Raw genomic sequence first — 10,429 nt, 5'->3', positions numbered from 1 at the left:
TCACACATGCTCTCAGCATGTCCTCCAACGTCTGAATCGTCCGCTCACTTTGGCCGTCGGTCTGCGGGTGAAAGGCAGTGCTCATATTCAGCTTTGAGCCAAAAGCTTCCTGGAAGGACTGCCATATCCTCAATACGAACCTCCCATCTCTATCAGAAATAATCGAGAGAGGTACTCCATGGCGTGTAACAATCTCTCTCATGTAGATTTCAGCCAATTTGCTTGTATTATCCTTCTCGCGGATAGGCAAGAAGTGTGCTGACTTTGTTAAGCGATCCACTATCACCCAGATAGTGTCATGGCCTCTTGGCGTCCTTGGCAACTTCGTAATAAAATCCATGGAGATTTCTTCCCACTTTCACTGGGGAATTTTCGGTTGCTGCAGAAGTCCCGAAGGCTTCTGGTATTCCGCCTTAACTTTGGCACAAGTTAAACATTTGCTCACGTAAATGGCAACATCGCCTTTCATCCTAGGCCACCAGTAATAATTTTTAAGATCCTGGTACATCTTATCCGCTCCCGGGTGGATAGAGTACCGCGACTTGTGAGCTTCATCAAAGATAACCTCTCTTAAACCATCAAACAAAGGAACCCAAATCCTTTTCCCAAAACATAGTCAAAACATGAAAAACATCAAACACAAACAAACAAACAAACATTGGGATCAAATAACTTTATTTCATTGATAACTGAATTGTTTACAATGATTACAAGCACAGATGTCACACAGGAATCGTCATCTTTGTGGATAATTTTACAAGTGGTAAAGAGGTTAATGTAGATGACTCATTCCTACAAGTGGTATTTGTTGGTCATACCTGCAAGTGGTATTGATTGATGATTTTACAAGTGGTCATTTTTACAAGTGATTCAAAGATTTCTTGAATGCGCCACGGTAAATCAGGGACATTAACTTGTACTTGATTTACTAATATAAAAACTGACAAGATGATGAACCATAACCCCAATTTTAATCCATGTGTAATCTACAAGTGGTAAAAACAAACTCATTTTCCGGAAAAATCATTTTGATTAAAACAAACTTAAGTGTTTTGAGATCTAAATGAGAAAATGGTTTGTGAAAGGGGGAGTTCTGATTGTTTATGCGCTAGTGAATGGCGAATTGATGTGATTTGATGTCAGTTGTCAAGTTTTTGTACAGTTTGTTTTGTGTTCAAGTGGGTCTAGAGTTTAGTTGGCTTTCAATTTTTCTTTAATGTGTTTGCATTTTAGGGGGAGTAGAATATTTTCAGAAAATCCAAAAACATTAGAAAATTTGAAAAAGCCAAAAACATGATAAAATCAAAAATGAGTTTTGTTGTGAAAAAGAGGAAATGATAGTACATCAGTAGACTGTCACAACATGCTAAAGAATTGGAGTGTTAAAATGTGATAAACAATCTCACTGATGATGTGCCAGTAGGTTTTTGCACATTTAGTAAATTGTGACGAGATATAAACATAAAAATATCAAACTTGCTTGTTCTGTGGTTTAACAACGACTTGAATATATAGGTAACCCCTGAAATCTTGTTTGAAAGGTCCCTTATTCTGAGATACTAGGTCTTTATGCTCAGTGATATCTGGGGTATTATCCCGGGACTTCTGCTGTATGGAAGTACTGACCTAGTCCCCGGATAATGCTTTCTGCATATGCTTGAAACATAGCATCACCCTCAGCAAGCTGATGAAACAATAAAATTGATAGTCGCTGCTGTTGTAATCAAAAGATCCTCTAAAGGGGACATACCAAAAAGTCGAAGCCGTCATCTCTCTGCGTATACGGAAGTATCGACCTGAGCTCTCACGGCCCTCGCATCTAACCCCTAACAGATATCATCTGTGGTATACTCACCTGTAAGACTGAATATTGGGATCTGGATACGGGAGTATATTCAAGAAGTAGGACGCACGAATAAGTTTAAGTCACTTAAAACATTAACATCGTATCTCAAAGAAGTTGAAGTTTGTGTGAAAATTTAAGTGGACAAATATACTGACAATCTAGGTGAATTGTTTAGAACTTAAAATGTAATACAGCTTAACGGTGTTAGTGACATGTATCATAAACTGATATGATCCTCTTACACGAACTCACAAAAATATTGTCTGTAAATATTTTAGATTCTGCTTTATTCTGTTTCAACAAATAGTGTTTACTTTCTTTCAGAAAAGTCCAAAAAGATTTTGTGTGTGGTTTAGCATAAACTTTTGAAAAAATCAAAAAGATTTTCGACAACTGATGTTGGAAAGCTGATTTTCAAAGTTCCGAGAGCTAAACATGATGACATTGTTGTGAGGGGGAGTATATCTTAATAGTCAAAATATGTTTTAAATCAACAAGTGGTTCATCATGTGTATATAATCTGAGAAAGAGTAGTTGTTGGTGAATATGTTATGATAGGAAGTTATCTGACTATGTCAAGAGTTGGTGCACTACGAAGTGTTAAATTTAGAAAATTTACTTCTGGGTTAAGATTGTGCAGAAATAGCTAGGTTTAAATTCTTGGATCTGAAGATAGAGTGCCAGGTTACGATACCTGAGGATTCTGATTGAAGAAAGCCATGTTTCGATCCTGGAAATCAATCTTGGAAAGCCGGACAACGATCCTGTATCAGATATTGCTGAAGGACAAAGGAATGCCAGCAAATCGAGAGGGGGAGTCTGAAGACAGAAAGAGAGAATAGCCCAGAGACTGATCAAGAATGAAGATGTGAAGACACAGCATTGTCGTGATTCGATGAACGACTCCATCAACATCTGAGGGGGAGTTTGTTGGTGCACTACATCTGTTGATTTCGTCTTGGATCGAGTCAAACATTGTATTGTATAGATTAGGGATCGTTTACGAGAAAACTGGAGAGTATATGTGGTTAGAAAGTTAGTTTCGCTTTTATGGCCCTAGGATATAGTTTCGCTTATTTGGTCAAAGAATAGTTCCACTCATATGGACATGTCCATATGAGCGAAACCTTTAGGCCTATATATACAAGTCATTTGAGCGAAACTATCAGAAGTGAAGTCTTGTATTCCACGCCGAGGTGCTGCCGGTGTGAAGAACTGCATGTAATCAAGTGTTAATCAATACAATTAGCAGTTTTAGTGAAGATTCAGCTATTTCTACCTACATTTCTTGTTATTCCGCACTTGAAACGTAGTTGAACGCCTCTGAGCGACTCAATCGGGTCAGAACACGAAAAAAGTACCCTTATTAGACTCACAATTAAAAACCGAACCAACTGGGATCAAAGAGCATATGCGATAAGTATCGACACGAAAATCGAGAAAAACACATGATTGGGCAAAAGGCAGCCGAGGATAAGTGTTACCACGGCCCGACACATGTCCAACCTACCTAGACATGTGGCAGACCTATGTGATCGGAGTGTCACGCCCCGGTAAAAAATAATATTTGTAAACCCGATTTACCCTTAACTATGAGTTAGTGGTAGTACGGGGTCGAACCACGAAGAAGTTTGTGGTTTGTGTGCGGACTTGATTGATTTTAGGTGTTGTCACTTTATGAAGCTTGCTAATGGTTTTAATTTGATTAATTATTTGGTTGAAAAGGTGTCGGAACGTACCGACGATTTGTTTAAACTAATTGACTACTAAAAACTAGATCGATTGCAAGAAACTTGGTTTCATATTTTGAAACAATGATGGAGAAACTAGGTTCACGCCCGGTTCAACAATTGTAAAGCCTAGGGTTGCTAAACGATTTTAGATTGATTCAATGAATTTGTCATTAACGGTTTTCTATCACAAAGCTTAGGTACCAATTGCTATCAACGCGTACAACGGACCGCAATGCACTTCGTTACTTCGGACAAGTAAATACTTTTGAAATATAAAGCATGAATACACAAACTTATTTCACAAAGTCAAATTTTAGAATCATTCAACAATTCACAAATGTAGTTCAAATGTAGGACAATTATCAATTAATTCAAAATACGAGCCTTAAAATTTCTTTCTTTATAAACATCTTGACTTACTTGAAAGTCTATTTTAAAATGACTTTTTCACAATAAATACATCCTTCGTTCTCATTTATTAAATAAAAACATAACTTTTGTTTACTAAATTACATAATCAAGCATTCGCGTACAATCTATCTTGTGCCTCGATCTTTGACCTCTTACACCTCGTGATGATGATCCGTGATTCCGTACATCCTGCATTCACCACATACATTCTGTGACAACTGTCAAATTTGCATACATCCGTACAATTATTAGACAATGATTAGTGCTTAATGACTGTGCTAAATTACAATTTATTTACTTGAATTGCTTCTGATTATTATCATATACATACATGTGCATCATATATTGCTCAAAGTCATGTCATTATTGCATGAGAACTTTATTGACTCAAAAGATGCACGAAATACAGTAAGCACAGTTATCCGACAAATCAGAAAAATGCTGACAGAGTTCAGTAGATAGACAGACATTGTATTGAGACACAGAATGAGTCAGAAACCAAGTATTACACTAGTACAGTCCGTAGGAAAGTAAGGATCATAAAACTGCCTTCCTAGAGATAGTTTGAGTGCCGGAAAGTGCCTAAAACTCACGTAAACTGCAGAATTCTGCAAAATTCAGCAAAATACAACATTTAAACAATCTAATATCATGCATAAATATGATTAAATGGTCCTAAATACTTTCCTAAGTGTCGGGAATCGAAACTGTCACAAAAGGTAACATAAAGCACACTAAACTGCATAGTTTAGCACTTTAACGAACCGGTAACCAACCGAACAACCGGACATTACCCGAAACAACAAATTTGCACTAGAAACATTGTTTTAACATTACCAAGCTAGTTATGGTTCCCGAACAACATAACACATCATATAAATATCCAATACATAATCACCTAACTAGATACTTGAATTTCAACTATTAACAAACTATATGGTTACAACCTTAGCCTATAGCCCCCCCCCCCACCTATTGCGGATCACATGTGGCCCCCACATGTGATTTTCTTTGCTTATTTAATTTGATTATGTTGTGCTTTAGAGAACATAAGGACCATTGGAAATCAATTGAATTTGGATTATAAGTATACACACTAAGACATGACTCTTCATAACATTCACACATTCAACACACTTCTTTCTTCCTCTCCCTTTGCATACCTACGGCCAAGAAGAGCACACCCACATCCATCTTCATCTTTCAAATTTCATTCATTCCATACATGTACAAAGGTGTAAGGAGCTAAGTTAGGAAGCTTGGAGCTTTCGGAAGTTGAAGGACCTTCACCATTTGCTTTTATCCACTTCATCTATCCTCTTGATCATCCCTAGCCTTGAGCTAGTGGTAAGAACACAAATCTTTCCATTTTACTTCTATTTCAAGTGGATAAAAGATGATTCATAATATTAATCTTAAAGAACACTAAGAAACTTGAAGATGAAACATGAACATAAGCATAAAACTATAAGAAATCTTAAAGAAATCATGTTGTTTAGTGTTGTTATGATGCTTGATGATTGATAGTTTGTGTAAATGATGTAGATCATCATATGATCTTGCTAGATCATGATTAAAAAGATAATCTAGCAAGATGAGGAAGTAGAAATGATGAAGGATGATAGATCATCCACATAAAGGTCATGAACTTGAAAGAATACTTTGATTTCTTGAAAAATAATGATCAAAGTAAGTTGTTAATCATATAGATCTAGAGATTTATGAATGGTTTTCCAAAGAAACCAAGTTAAAAATATAAGTTTTGCTAAAACTTGGTTCTTACATAAACAAATCTTATTTTTAGTGGTTAAACAAGTGTAGAAACACTTGTGTAACAAGAAATATACATAAAGAATATTTTTGAAAAATATGATCACAAGCTGTAAACATCTAAATCATTCAAGAATGATGTTTTTATATAAACAACCACACTTTAAAGGATAACTAAACTTACTAAACACACTACCAAGTTACTACAAATCTATACTATTATAAAAAGGAGAAGTGATGTACAAGAATGTAATTTTACATCAAGTACAAGTTATAAAGAAACATTTACAAGGGAGTGGAAGCCAACATAATAAGGATCTGGCTTTATTTTTAAGACGCATGAGGGTTAAACTTGGGATTTTATAGTGGGATTGAATGCGCCTCTTCAATTTGTTTCTTTATGGCAAAATTGAATGGATCTGGATGAGTGGCTCTTCACCTTGCGATTCATCATCTTCTTAGTTCAGTTTTCATCACCATTATCATCTGACCAAAAATCCTTCTGGATAATCATCATCTTTATCATTCGGTATTCATCATCTTCCAAAATCCTTCTTAACAATCAACTTCGAAAATCCTTCTGAATGTAGTTCCAATAATTACTTTTGGCATATTGCAAAAGGTGATGTACCTTTAATTTGTTATCGTTATTTCTTAGATATTTTAAAGTACAGATTGATTGGATATTGTTGAACAGGTTTCTTTTTCTCGAAAGATTGAACTGTTTTAATTATGATTTGCCTTTGAGAATCTGTTAATTTTTGGTGGTATGATATAGTTTTTTGTCATAAAGTCTTGAAGGTTTGATAATGGAAGAGGGTTCAAGCAGCAAGTTCAAGAAGATTTGTGTGTTCTGTGGAAGTCATTTTAGTCATCGAGAAGTCTTCAGTGTTGCTGCTACTCAATTGGGAGATGAATTGGTTAATTTGTTTTCGTTTATTATCTTATTTTGGCTGATTTTTGTATTGGATATATATCTCTTTTTGTTGCACACCTACTGTTTGATAAAATGCCTCTTAGAACATGGTTTCTTATGAAATTGGATCTTGATTGCTTTTCTGATGGGTGTTGTGATTATTTCTTGCTTTCTTGTTGGTACATAAGTTGTTGGTGTTTGCTTATTGTATTATTAAGTCTTGATGTATTGTTTTGTTGATTAAAGTTTGTGATTATTTTGATTCTTTTGTTGATTGCAGGTTAATAGGAAGATAAGTTTGGTGTATGGTGGTGGAAGTATTGGTCTAACGGGAATGATAGCTCAGAGAGTTTTCGATGGAGGTTGCCGAGTTCTTGGGTAATATACACAATACACTAATAACAATTCTTCTTCTTTGTGTAATTTTTGTTACTGCTTGCTGATCAATGTAAATCATTGTTGTTTACTCACATGCAGGATCATCCCAAAAGCTCTTGTACCCCTTGAGGTAATTCCCCTTTAAATTTAAAAATTCTGAGTTTTTCTCATACCGTAGTACCTACCGTCCTTTTTAGGCTAATAGGTTCAGTTCATTGGTTAGATTTTATGGCCCTTTAAACGGAGTAATTAACATAAATAAACGAAATCAAGATACACACGATCATATTGACAATAAACAATTGATTCGTATTATTATTTTCTGTATGAACGAATGAATACAACTGATCCCTATCATCGCTATTTATACACGCCGGAATACCACCGGTGAATCGTCGCATCGTTACAGTAATGAACGCGGCACACCATTTACATATTTAACTATTTACAATACTAGCCCAATGTTTTATATATCTACATTTAGGGCACTAACTACAGTAGCAAAGTTTATTAACTAAACTTAACGAACTTAACAAGATCGATGATTGTTTCCAACAAGATTATGGTTTATGGACACGGATAAGAAAAGAATAATCTTATGTCAAGCCGTCTATGGTGGTATGATATAGTTTTTTGGTTCCGATTTAAAATTTTGCAAACTTGACTGTGTATTCAAGTAATAATTATGACTATTAAACATTTAGTTGAATCAAATTGCATTTTCATGATCACATGCATCGCTATCAGCCTATTAGTATTGTTTTTATAGGTTTTCCTTAAAAAAAATGTCATATTCATTCAGTAAGTACTTAAATTTTAACCTTTTTTATGTAGATCTATACTAGAACTCCTTTTACAGCAGGCCTTGCTTTTGTAACTGGAACCGATATTGATAATGTTAGAATACAGGAATAAGTCGACAGACTCACATGGTTTTTTTTTTTAAAAAAAATCTTAGTTACTTTTTGAATTTTGAATTAGTTATTGTCTTGGAAGGGTACAATGATTTCATCTTGTTTCTATCTCTTTCATACATGTAGGTACATGTATGTCAAAATAACCGTCGAGTTTGCTAACGGGTCAACCCAACCCAGCCTAACTTATTTTGGCTTGTCACAAAAGGGTTAATGAGTTCGTTATTAATAAACGTGAGTTATAGTCGAAAGATTTTAGCAGTGTTACAAACGATAGTGGAGACATCAGCATTTGAGTTGGTCCTATAAACACACATTTGGGCTTGCCCCAAAGTCATAGGCCTGATCAGTGCCCAAAAGTTCTGGTCCCTTTAAGCCCAGTTAGGCCTGAAATATGCAATCAGTCCTATTAATGAGGTGGTAGTTTTTACCCATTTACTCAAAATTTGTTCATTTGGGTTGTTTTCTATCACAAGTGGGTAAATGGGTTGAACATCTTAGTCATTTTTGTGATACATACATCCTTTAACGGAGAAAAATAGATGGAGTTAACGGAAATGCCCATCATTTAATGGAGAAAAATAGATGGAGTTAACGAGTCGGGTGAATATGGCAACATTTAAAACCTTTGGATCCAGATGCGGAAAACCAAACCTTTGAACTAAAGTTATAAAAATGGACGAAAATGGCATTTTACTCTTTCTTTTGAGTTATTGAAATATAGTAGTCTAACAATTTTCAAATATTATTGATTAGTGGACGGCATGCTTTGAAAGCTACACTATTTGAGGTAGAGTGTAGTTATGATTTATGAACACATTGATCTCTAAATATGAAGAAACCAACACCTTCGTTATGTATTTTTTATGTTCAGCTTGGTTTATGACATTGATGGGAGGGAACTTAATGATGTCTTTTGGTGGTTTAAATCGGTTGCCGAAATGAAAAAGGTTATTACCGATGATGATTTAATAGCACTGGTATCCGATGAGGTTTTCCAGCCCACCGTTATTTGGAAGTTTGGAGATGTACAGGTATGTATACGGCCGCGTTTGCATACGTATAGTTTTTATTTTTTAAACGTGTTGAAACTAATTATAATCTACAGGTGACATGCGGGACTTTAGGTCTTTCAACCGCAACAGTTAAGTTAATAGCAGATGTCGGGACATAACAAATCGCCTGTTCTACTGGAACAGGACCGGTTGATGCAGCTTATAAGGCGGTTGAGATGGCAGTGGCGCTTGCGAAGAAGAAAAAGTGGAGGAAATGCCCGAACTATAACTTCTTTGTGGAAAAGGCGGAAGGGTGTGTGCATATAACTTGTAGGTCTAATTATGAGTTCTGTTATACGTGTGGAGCCAAGTGGAGTCATAGTCATTATGGGTGTAGGCGTCAAAACAGAGTTAATATTGGTAATTGATGCGTAGTTTGGAGAAGTAAAACACAATATAGTTATATGAGTAATTGATACATAGTTAGGGTCAATGAGGGATTAACCAGCATCCTCTACTAGCAGAAGGTCAAAAATCCTCTACTATTCTAAGTGATCCTTCACATATTTCTCATAGGATCTCTAGATAAGTCAAGAAAGGTGTATGTTACTAACTGGTGCACCTACTCATGTGTATGTTCATGATTTGTACTATTATATTTTGAGTTATGAAAATGTTAATCAGCTTGTCTTCCAATCCTAGGAACTTTTAGCTTTTTTTTTTAACTTTTGGTCTTGCTAAATTATAAGGCTAAACGAACAAGAACAGTGTGTTTAATATATTTTTAACGTTTTTTAGGTTTGAATTATGTTTTCGGCCTACATTGTTACTTTCGCTGTAACGCGCGGGCTTCCCACTAGTTTTTACAAATATTCAAGTTCATGAAGTAGTGAAATATGCATGATTTAGGCAAGATTGGTAAGTAAAGGTTGTTTGTTGATAATTGTAAATTGAGTGTGATGATTTTTACAAAAGAAAATGATATGCTAGAAATCATGGAAACCTCCATTTTTAGGGGAAACTATGGCAAAATTTTCTAAAAATATTAACACTTAGAAAAATATTTTACACAAATATTTACAAGTGTATTTAACCATGAGTTTCCATATAAACTTTGCCATAATTTTTGTTAAAATATAAGTGTTGGAGGTTGGTTTTTATAAATAAAAGTGGCTAAATATATATATTTAGAATATATATACATTGAAGACACACATGTGTGATTACTTGTATATCATGTGTATTAGTTATATTATTTTGGTGCTTGAAATAATATATCTCATCAAAATACCAAAAATTACAATCTGAAATATTACCAAAATTCCAAGGAATAAATATACAAAGAATACCTAAGATACCGGTAGAACCGAACAAAGGAATATAGCTCACAAAATATTCCGGAAATATTATTCATGTGTATATTTTGGTAAATAATATTTTGGACATCAAGGGAATGAAAATGGGAT

The 10,429-nt window shown here is 34.9% G+C and overlaps 1 long non-coding RNA gene across 1 annotated transcript; it reads left to right on the top strand.

Moving 5' to 3' along the window:
- Window positions 1–6,270: 6,270 nt before the first annotated feature.
- LOC118483821 lies at window positions 6,271–7,055 on the top strand. Its single transcript, XR_004871773.1, has 3 exons — window positions 6,271–6,382; window positions 6,554–6,680; window positions 6,957–7,055. It is a non-coding gene; the product is annotated as an uncharacterized LOC118483821 (long non-coding RNA).
- The last annotated feature ends 3,374 nt before the right edge of the window (window positions 7,056–10,429 follow it).

The sequence above is a fragment of the Helianthus annuus genome, chromosome 11 (genome assembly GCF_002127325.2).
Source record: "Helianthus annuus cultivar XRQ/B chromosome 11, HanXRQr2.0-SUNRISE, whole genome shotgun sequence".
Classification (NCBI taxonomy): Eukaryota; Viridiplantae; Streptophyta; class Magnoliopsida; order Asterales; family Asteraceae; genus Helianthus; species Helianthus annuus.
The sequence above is the reverse complement of the archived record's forward strand: the minus strand, read 5'-3'. Positions and strand labels throughout refer to the sequence as shown.